Genomic DNA, 10,734 nt, shown 5'->3' on the forward strand with positions numbered 1-10,734 from the left:
CATCAAAAGATTATAAATCTATAAAATAAATAAATCACATTCAAACAAATATTTTGTGAAAACATTTGTTCACTTCATCTACAAGTAAATAAAAACCAAATAACTTTGACTTTGTCTATGGAGAAGTAGTGAGTATTGCTAATGAATAATTTTTATAAAAATTTATTTATCATAATTTTAAAAATTTACATTCAAAGATATATCTTTTAATGTTACAAAAACTATAACTGATTTATCAATATATCTCTTATAAAAATAATCATTCGTTAATTGAAAGAATCTCTCATAAAATAATTGTTATAGTTTCTAGCCTTTAAAAAGAGAAAAATATAGTTAAAATTAATACAAATATATTATTCAATCTATATCGTTAAATTTTCATAATAAACCAAGGCTTTGAACAATATTAGTTGACTTTCTTTTTGATAAAGAAATATAGATAAAATAAATATAAATGAAATATTTATTAGATTATTTATATTTATATCTGATAATTCTTGTATCATTTTGTAAATGTAATTAAATATCGAACATTCTTCATGACACCAACCTTGTTAAAACAAAAACAAAATTAGTTTAATTATTTGGCTTCATTAGTTTAATTCTTCATTTTAAAATAAATCTTAATGAACTGTGGAAAAAATATTTTCACTTTATTTACAAGAAAATAAAACAAAAGAATTTTGTTATTTTAATCTTCTGCAAATTAAATTTTTTGTGAAAAATCTACAAATTAAGTTTTTTGTGAAAAAATTCTTTTTCACTTCATCTGTAAGCAAATAAAACCAATATATTTTGGTATCTCAATCTTTTCAAATTAATTTTTTGTGAAAAAAGTTTGTTCAATTCATCTACAAGAAAATAAAATCAAAGAATTTTAAAGTTTCAGTTTTTTTGGCAACTTAATCATTATCTAACATAAATATAGTTTGACAATTTTATCCTTATCATAATAACTGATTTGACAAAAACATCCTCACTAAATTTTTCCTGTACGTACAAACTAAGGACAAAGTTGACAATACACATAGAAAAACTTTGACCTTGATTCACACTTTTATAATATGTATAGAAGAAATAAAACAAAAGAATTTTGTTATTTTAATTTTCTGCAAATTAACTTTTTTGTGAAAAATCTACAAATTAAGTTTTTTGTGAAAAAATTCTTTTTCACTTCATCTGTAAGCAAATAAAACCAATATATTTTGGTATCTCAATCTTTTCAAATTAATATTTTTTGTGAAAAAAGTTTGTTCAATTCATCTGCAAGAAAATAAAAATCAAAGAATTTTAAAGTTTCAGTTTTTTTGGCAACTTAATCATTATCTAACATAAATGTAGTTTGACAATTTTATCCTTATCATAATAACTGATTTGACAAAAACATCCTCACTAAATTTTTCCTGTACATACAAACTAAGGACAAAGTTGACAATACACAATAGAAAAACTTTGACCTTGATTCACACTTTTATAATATGTATAGAAGAAAATAAAACAAAAGAATTTTGTTATTTTAATCTTCTGCAAATTAACTTTTTTGTGAAAAAATCTACAAATTAAGTTTTTTGTGAAAAAATTCTTTTTCACTTCATCTGTAAGCAAATAAAACCAATATATTTTGGTATCTCAATTTTCAAATTAATATTTTTTGTGAAAAAGTTTGTTCAATTCATCTGCAAGAAAATAAAAATCAAAGAATTTAAAGTTTCGGTTTTTTTTGGCAACTTAATCATTATCTAACATAAATGTAGTTTGACAATTTTATCCTTATCATAATAACTGATTTGACAAAAACATCCTCACTAAATTTTTCCTGTACGTACAAACTAAGGACAAAGTTGACAATACACAATAGAAAAACTTTGACATTGATTCACACTTTTATAATATGTATAGAAGAAAATAAAACAAAAGAATTTTGTTATTTTAATCTTCTGCAAATTAACTTTTTGTGAAAAAATCTACAAATTAAGTTTTTTGTGAAAAAATTCTTTTTCACTTCATCTGTAAGCAAAAAACCAATATATTTTGGTATCTCAATCTTTTCAAATTAATATTTTTTGTGAAAAAAGTTTGTTCAATTCATCTACAAGAAAATAAAAATCAAAGAATTTTAAAGTTTCAGTTTTTTTGGCAACTTAATCATTATCTAACATAAATGTAGTTTGACAATTTTATCCTTATCATAATAACTGATTTGACAAAAACATCCTCACTAAATTTTTCCTGTACGTACAAACTAAGGACAAAGTTGACAATACAATAAAAACTTTGACCTTGATTCACACTTTTATAATATGTATAGAAGAAAATAAAACAAAGAATTTTGTTATTTTAATTTCTGCAAATTAACTTTTTTGTGAAAAAATCTACAAATTAAGTTTTTTGTGAAAAAATTCTTTTTCACTTCATCTGTAAGCAAATAAAACCAATATTTTGGTATCTCAATCTTTTCAAATTAATATTTTTTGTGAAAAAAGTTTGTTCAATTCATCTGCAAGAAAATAAAAATCAAAGAATTTTAAAGTTTCAGTTTTTTTAGGCAACTTAATCATTATCTAACATAAATCTAGTTTGACAATTTTATCCTTATCATAATAACTGATTTGACAAAAACATCTCACTAAATTTTTCCTGTACGTACAAACTAAGGACAAAGTTGACAATACACAATAGAAAAACTTTGACCTTGATTCACATTTTTATAATATGTATAGAAGAAAATAAAACAAAAGAATTTTGTTATTTTAATCTTCTGCAAATTAACTTTTTTGTGAAAAAATCTACAAATTAAGTTTTTTGTGAAAAATTCTTTTTCACTTCATCTGTAAGCAAATAAAACCAATATATTTTGGTATCTCAATCTTTTCAAATTAATATTTTTTGTGAAAAAAGTTTGTTCAATTCATCTGCAAGAAAATAAAAATCAAAGAATTATAAAGTTTCGGTTTTTTTGGCAACTTAATCATTATCTAACATAAATGTAGTTTGACAATTTTATCCTTATCATAATAACTGATTTGACAAAAACATCCTCACTAAATTTTTCCTGTACGTACAAACTAAGGACAAAGTTGACAATACACAATAGAAAAACTTTGACCTTGATTCACACTTTTATAATATGTATAGAAGAAAATAAAACAAAAGAATTTTGTTATTTTAATCTTCTGCAAATTAAATTTTTTGTGAAAAAATCTACAAATTAAGTTTTTTGTGAAAAATTCTTTTTCACTTCATCTGTAAGCAAATAAAACCAATATATTTTGGTATCTCAATCTTTTCAAATTAATATTTTTTGTGAAAAAAGTTTGTTCAATTCATCTACAAGAAAATAAAAATCAAAGAATTTTAAAGTTTCAGTTTTTTTGGCAACTTAATCATTATCTAACATAAATGTAGTTTGACAATTTTATCCTTATCATAATAACTGATTTGACAAAAACATCCTCACTAAATTTTTCCTGTACGTACAAACTAAGGACAAAGTTGACAATACACAATAGAAAAACTTTGACCTTGATTCACACTTTTATAATATGTATAGAAGAAAATAAAACAAAAGAATTTTGTTATTTTAATCTTCTGCAAATTAAATTTTTTGTGAAAAAATCTACAAATTAAGTTTTTTGTGAAAAAATTCTTTTTCACTTCATCTGTAAGCAAATAAAACCAATATATTTTGGTATCTCAATCTTTTCAAATTAATATTTTTTGTGAAAAAGTTTGTTCAATTCATCTACAAGAAAATAAAAATCAAAGAATTTTAAAGTTTCAGTTTTTTTTGGCAACTTAATCATTATCTAACATAAATATAGTTTGACAATTTTATCCTTATCATAATAACTGATTTGACAAAAACATCCTCACTAAATTTTTCCTGTACGTACAAACTAAGGACAAAGTTGACAATACACAATAGAAAACTTTGACCTTGATTCACACTTTTATAATATGTATAGAAGAAAATAAACAAAAGAATTTTGTTATTTTAATTTTCTGCACATTAACTTTTTTGTGAAAAAATCTACAAATAAGTTTTTTGTTGAAAAAATTCTTTTTCACTTCATCTGTAAGCAAATAAAACCAATATATTTTGGTATCTCAATCTTTTTCAAATTAATATTTTTTGTGAAAAAAGTTTGTTCAATTCATCTGCAAGAAAATAAAAATCAAAGAATTTTAAAGTTTCAGTTTTTTTTGGCAACTTAATCATTATCTAACATAAATGTAGTTTGACAATTTTATCCTTATCATAATAACTGATTTGACAAAAACATCCTCACTAAATTTTTCCTGTACGTTACAAACTAAGGACAAAGTTGACAATACACAATAGAAAAACTTGACCTTGATTCACACTTTTATAATATGTATAGAAGAAAATAAAACAAAGAATTTTGTTATTTTAATCTTCTGCAAATTAACTTTTTTGTGAAAAAATCTACAAATAAGTTTTTTTGTGAAAAAATTCTTTTTCACTTCATCTGTAAGCAAATAAACCAATATATTTTGGTATCTCAATCTTTTCAAATTAATATTTTTTGTGAAAAAAGTTTGTTCAATTCATCTGCAAGAAAATAAAAATCAAAGAATTATAAAGTTTCGGTTTTTTTGGCAACTTAATCATTATCTAACATAAATGTAGTTTGACAATTTTATCCTTATCATAATAACTGATTTGACAAAAACATACTCACTAAATTTTTCCTGTACGTACAAACTAAGGACAAAGTTGACAATATACAATAGAAAAACTTTGACCTTGATTCACATTTTTATAATATGTACAGAGTATAGATGTATAGATTAACCACTTAGTCTCTTTGGAATATGTAATTTTAGCTCTTTATGGAAAGACTCTTATCTATGGGTCTTTTTTTTGTTTTCTATTTCTTGTTAGCCCTGGCTTGACTGGGTGAAATTTGCAAATGGGGTGTTCAACTTATTTAATTCTGGTGTTTGTTTCATGGGTTCTCTTTGCGTCAAGGTCCACTCATCAGTTGCGAAGCTAAGACACGGAGATTCTTCTCCAGCCGATGAAGCATTTGGAGCACCCAGTGGTATTAACTGTTCTGGAAAATAGCAATGGTGATTTGTGTAGCTCGTCCTCCCCACCGCAAATGAGCATTAAATGTGAGAATGATTCTGTCACCGAACTCAGGATTATTGGAGCTAAGCCTGCAAAGATCAGCGAGTTCAGTGGATTTGCAGTACCTAATCAAACCTTGTCTCAGAGTTTCTCTGTTGATTCTTTATTTACTACATTGACAAGGTTGTCCAGCTTAAGGGTCCGTAGCTTAGTGTCTTTGGGGATTTGGGGGCCACTTCCTGATAAAATTCATCGGTTATCTTTGCTTAAAGCTTTGGAATTTGAGTTCAAATTTCTTTTATGGTTCAATCCCATCTGAAATGTCTAGGTTGGTAAAGCTTCAGACTTTGACTTTGGATGGAAACTTTTTCAATGATACATTTCCTGAGTGGTTGGATTCATTAAGAAATTTGACCTTGCTAGTGGGAAAAGGCTATTTACGAGACAGGCAATAGCCGTAGTGGTTGGTGTTATTAGTGGAACTGCCATTATTGTAGCCATCCTCTTGGGTGATGGATATGTCACATTCTGTAAAAGACACGTTGTACAGGAGACGGTAGTTCAGCATATTTCACCAAAGGTTGTGCAAGAGGGTGCGCGGTCAGGGATTTCAACTGAAGTTATTGAAAATGCTCGTAAGTTTAGTCAAATTTAGTTTTGCGCTTTATCAGGTCGACTCTTGCAAATACCAGCAAGCTTGGTTACATTTAATTTTATGCCGTATCATGCTCTTTTGAAGGTGGTTTTATAAGCAAATTAAGAATTTACTAGACGTGGAAATGATTACAAACATCATGGAAGCATCCCCACCATGCTTTCGTGTTCTATCTTTTTTCTATATTGGAGAATTTCATCTGTAATCCTTATAGTATAATAATCTTTTTAATGTCTTTTTATGGGTTCTTTTTTTGTACTACAGGATTAATTTCGCCAGCAGCGAAAATGCTAACCCTGCTGCTTCTGTATATAGGGTGTTCTCCATAAAAGAACTGGAGTATGCCACAGGGAAGTTCGAGCAATCATCGTATCTGGGTGAAAGCACTATTGGAAAGGTATCCTTGTGCCTGGTTTAGTTCTGTTGGAATTAAAATTTAGTTCTTGACTACCTCTGGGTTCTACCTTCGTATCTGCAGGTTTTAAAGGAGAGTTAGAAAATGGTGCCTTTGTTGCCATACGATCTTTGACTTTATTTAGAAAATACTATGTTCAGAACCTCGAGTTGAGGCTGGATTTGCTCTCAAAACTTCGTCATCCCAACCTAGTTAATCTTCTGGGTCATTGTGTTGAAGTAGAAATCAAGGAAAATGGAACTGTGAATAGATTGTTCCTTGTATACGAATTCATTCCAAATGGGAACTTACATTCTCATCTTTCAGGTACTTTTATTTTAGGCACTATCCTCGTCTCAATTTGGAGGATGAAGTCATTGCCTAACTTGTATAATGGGAACTAAATGCTGGTTGAACACACAATAGAGTCTTTTGTTTCTTTTGGTTATTGAATAGAGTTTGATAGGATTGTTGCTGACTAAAATACGTGATTAGCCATTTTAATCATTTTTTTATACAACAGTTCACTACCATGAGTTTCGATCTTGTTACAACGGAGTGCGATCTATTTGAAGCCATATTGCACAAATATTATGTATGCATAATCTGTTTATGTTTCATCATGTGATTATTTCCAAATATATTTGGACCATGTATCTGTCTTGTTTTTAAAACTAGTAATGGTAGTTTATATGATGGAGTCTTAAGTTGAATTGCTTGTTCTTGCAAGAAACCTGCCCGGTGAAGGTTCTGAAATGGTCGAACAGATTGGCTGTGCTAATTGATGTGGCCAAGGCTGTCCTTTTTTTGCATACTGGGGTGATCCCCTCTTCATTCAGCAATCGGCTGAAGACGAATAATGTACTGCTTGACGAGCATCAGATAGCAAAGCTCAGCGATTACGGAATGCCCATAATTGTTCATGAAACTCAAAAACCTGAGGTATGGTTCCTTCGATATTCAGACCATGTTAAGGTTGTGTGAGCTATGACTAACTCGTACAATCTCTGTTTTGTAGGCGAAAAAAGATGCTGAGAAATCAGAGTAAGGAACATTGTATTTAACATTCTCATTGAGAACACACAACCAGTTTAGCCTCTTGCATCTCAAAATTTAGTAGCTCGTGTTGTTGAGAGATAACTGTGCTTCCTATTGATGACCATCGAAAACAATTCGAAGCAGTAACATACTTTTCAAGATTCCTTTATGCAAATTCCTCTGTTAGTTTGTGATTAATCTCTAGAGATGTCTGTTTCAGGCACGTGGAAAAGCCAGATGACGATGTTTACAACTTTGGGATCGTATTGCTCGAAACGCTTGTAGGTCCTGATGCAAGTGAAAACAAAGAAGCATTTATGCTAAATGTAATGGTATCTTAATGTAGTAACAATATATCCCTTGGTAGTTCCAAGCAAATATCTCATCTCTTGTTGCTTCCATGTGATAGGCATCCTTCAGCAGCCAAGATGGTAGAAGTAAAATAGTGCATCCAATAGTGCTGAACACCAGCTCGCAAGAATCCTTGTCCATTGTGATATCCATCACCAAGAAATGTATATCACCCGAATCCTCGAACAGGCCGTCGTTTGAGGACGTTCTCTGGAATTCGCAATATGCTGCTCAGGTCCAGGCCACTGCTGATGCTGATCAGAAATCAGATAGTGTGACATAGTCATAGTTTCAGTTCAGATAACTAGCTGTCCTCTTCTGAATTTGTCATTGTGCAAATATACATAGAGGATCCATGAAGTTACAGATGAGAGGGACTCGATATCGTGTCGACAAGAGATTGTAGAGAGAAAACAAGTAAGTATCGATATGTTGGAGAAGGATTTGTATTCCATTGTCAAACAGAAGAATCAAATAGTGATTTGAGTTTGTTGTGAGAAGTATGACTTTGGAACTTACCTATACAATTATGCATTTAATATACTCGAACCTCAGGTCCCGATATGAGGATTGAGGGGAGTCTCAAGAAGCGCCAACCTTAGGCCCAATTTTGAGGTGGACTTAAAAACAAACTTGAGTCATGAACAATTCAATTCCCAACTTTTTCGGGTCCTTTACAAGATTGAGGTATCTCAATCTATCTGCTACATCTTGGGGCGGTAGGATTTCTCAAGATCTTGTAAATCTTCAGGCTTAAAGTATTTAGATTAAAAAACACGGGATAGGTCGCACATAGAGACTTATAAAATTATCTTGTTTTGTGAAATAAAAGAGCAACTTTCGACTTCAGTTTGGAACTTTTGGGATATTATCCAGTGAAATTGAATTTGGACAATAATCTTTCTATTGGATATGTGGTGATAAAAGTCCCCAGCCCTTGTGCAGAGAGTGTGCATACAAGCAGATCCAACTATGCCATTAAAACGTCAACAACGAAGTAATACAGAAGCAAAATTCAAAAACATCATATGCTCATCACCAAGAATGCAGAAGGTAAAGTTTGGGTAAAACTTACAAGAAAAATATCATGACAAGTTACATATACTTGAAACCCTCCAGAAAGGATGGGAGAGCAGCAATATTCTATCACACAGAACAGGAACTACAATAAGAGATCATTAGGCAAGGGCTCCTTCAGGAACATCCCAGTTATCTTCATCGTCATCTCTCTTCTTGGTCTTAGATGCTTCTTCTCTATCTTGCGTGCCGTTTCTCCATTGAGGGCTCCTGCTAAGATTTTAATAAAATTACCTGATCCAGAATCACGAAGACCAGAATCATTAAATTTCTTAATTTATACTTACTAGAACCTCTAAATGTGCCAAACCACAATGTAAAAATTGCAGCTACAACAACTACCTCCGAGTTGTGGACTTTCCATAGAGATGAGTATACACTGGCCTCGTTCGATGTACAAGAATCATGCTCAGAACAACTGCAAGAATGCAAAGTCCCGACATGATCAACGAAGTCAAGAAGAAACAGATCGCCCCGTCGCACTTTAGAGCTTCTTTTGTGCTTGATCTGATCACGTGTTGAGCTTGTTTCTCTGCCTCGCTGTCGTATATGCTGCTGGCGATGATGCCCGAGAATATCAATGATCCTGCCGGATTGGCTAATGTTAGAAAGTTGTACAATGCTCCAAACTTCTTCAGTCCGAACAACTCGGAGGCGGTAGCAGGCACTATTGCCCAGTGTGCTCCGTATCCGAGCCCGACCAGAAGGGTTCCGACGTACATCGCCCCTGCCCAACCCATTGCGAAAGAGAAATGTCCCATCGCCATTATAAGTTGGGCAATGGCCATGGCAACAGGCCGCGGATATGCGTAGTACTGTACAATATTCTCGGAGAAGTAACCGCCACCGACCCGCCCGAGGAAGTTCCAAATGCTGATCATGGAAACGAATACATGGGTATTGTCGTACCCAAGGACTGGCTCATCTGGCCAAGTTGTCGATCACCATCAAGCCGGAACCAGAACCTAAGAGAAGAGAGAAGAATATGAGCCAAAAGTCTGCCTTTATCAGTGCTTCCGTCAATGTAAAGTCCTCCCCCCGGTGCGGCCTTGGTTTCTTGATTCTCACAGCTCCTTCTGCAGCTGCTTGGGCTAATCTTGCCTGGAGCTGAGCCATTTTCTTCCGTCTCTCCGAAGCTGGAAGCAAAGTCCACTTCTCTAGGCTTTTCGTCTTCGATCTCACTGAATATGACATCCTCATGGGGTACCAATGGCTCCTCTGCTGGTGACCTTGGGTCCCGAGAGAAACTCAAGGTGACTGGATAACAATGGGAATCAACAACAGAACAATAAAACTAGAGTGAAGATTGTGATAACAGTTGGGCTCAAATCAAGCAGATCTTCAACAAGCATGACCACCATCAGATACGCAGCCAAGATCAGACATATGCTGTAGATAAAAGAGAAACTGAACCCATCCGACGACCTCATCTGTTTGTGACCTCCAACCGGCCCTGACCACGAACATTAGACCAATGACCACCATCGTCGGCCCGACGGCAACCATAATATGAGTGAAGCGTGATCTGGGGAATGCATCATTGCATATACCTGAGTCAAGATTGCACCTCCCAACCCAGCAAAACCCTTCAGTATTCCCACAACTGGTCCACGGCTTTTTGGGGAAGTTTTGCACGCAAGAGACTAGCGCAGCTGTGTTGAAGTAGGTCTCCCCATTTGTTCCTACAAATATAAGAATGCACATCTGCAACAAATTCATCAAGAACAATTCAAATGGTATCCCATATCCTGCCTCAATCTTAGAAACATTTTTTGGTCAAATCAAGAGCAATAGTTTGAGGAAAATCAATATAATAACAATCGATACTCACAGTCCATAATGGCAAAACAGGAACTCGGCCGGTGACTACAAGCCAAACCAACCCATATCCAACAAAATTCTGAATACAGCCAACAAGAATAGCACCCCACAATGGAAAAATCTCAGATAAACTCCCAGCCAAGAATCCTACGCTATCTCCCAAGTCTTTGGCCACACCCAACCACGCAACCTGCTTTTGGTTATAGTTTAAACTTCTTTTGATGGTCGGTGAAATGCTTCCGAACAAATATCCAATTCCCGCACAGATTGTATCCACATCGCGGCCACGAAAACGAGCCATCT

General features: G+C 32.6%; 2 pseudogenes; one reads left to right on the top strand and one right to left on the bottom strand.

Moving 5' to 3' along the window:
- Window positions 1–4,849: 4,849 nt before the first annotated feature.
- LOC142535854 (putative inactive leucine-rich repeat receptor-like protein kinase At3g03770) lies at window positions 4,850–7,827 on the top strand (annotated as a pseudogene).
- A 310-nt stretch (window positions 7,828–8,137) lies between these two features.
- Window positions 8,138–10,734, bottom strand: LOC142535855 (protein NUCLEAR FUSION DEFECTIVE 4-like; annotated as a pseudogene).

Source organism: Primulina tabacum, unplaced genomic scaffold (assembly GCF_025594145.1).
Source record: "Primulina tabacum isolate GXHZ01 unplaced genomic scaffold, ASM2559414v2 Contig1146, whole genome shotgun sequence".
NCBI classification, from domain to species: domain Eukaryota; kingdom Viridiplantae; phylum Streptophyta; class Magnoliopsida; order Lamiales; family Gesneriaceae; genus Primulina; species Primulina tabacum.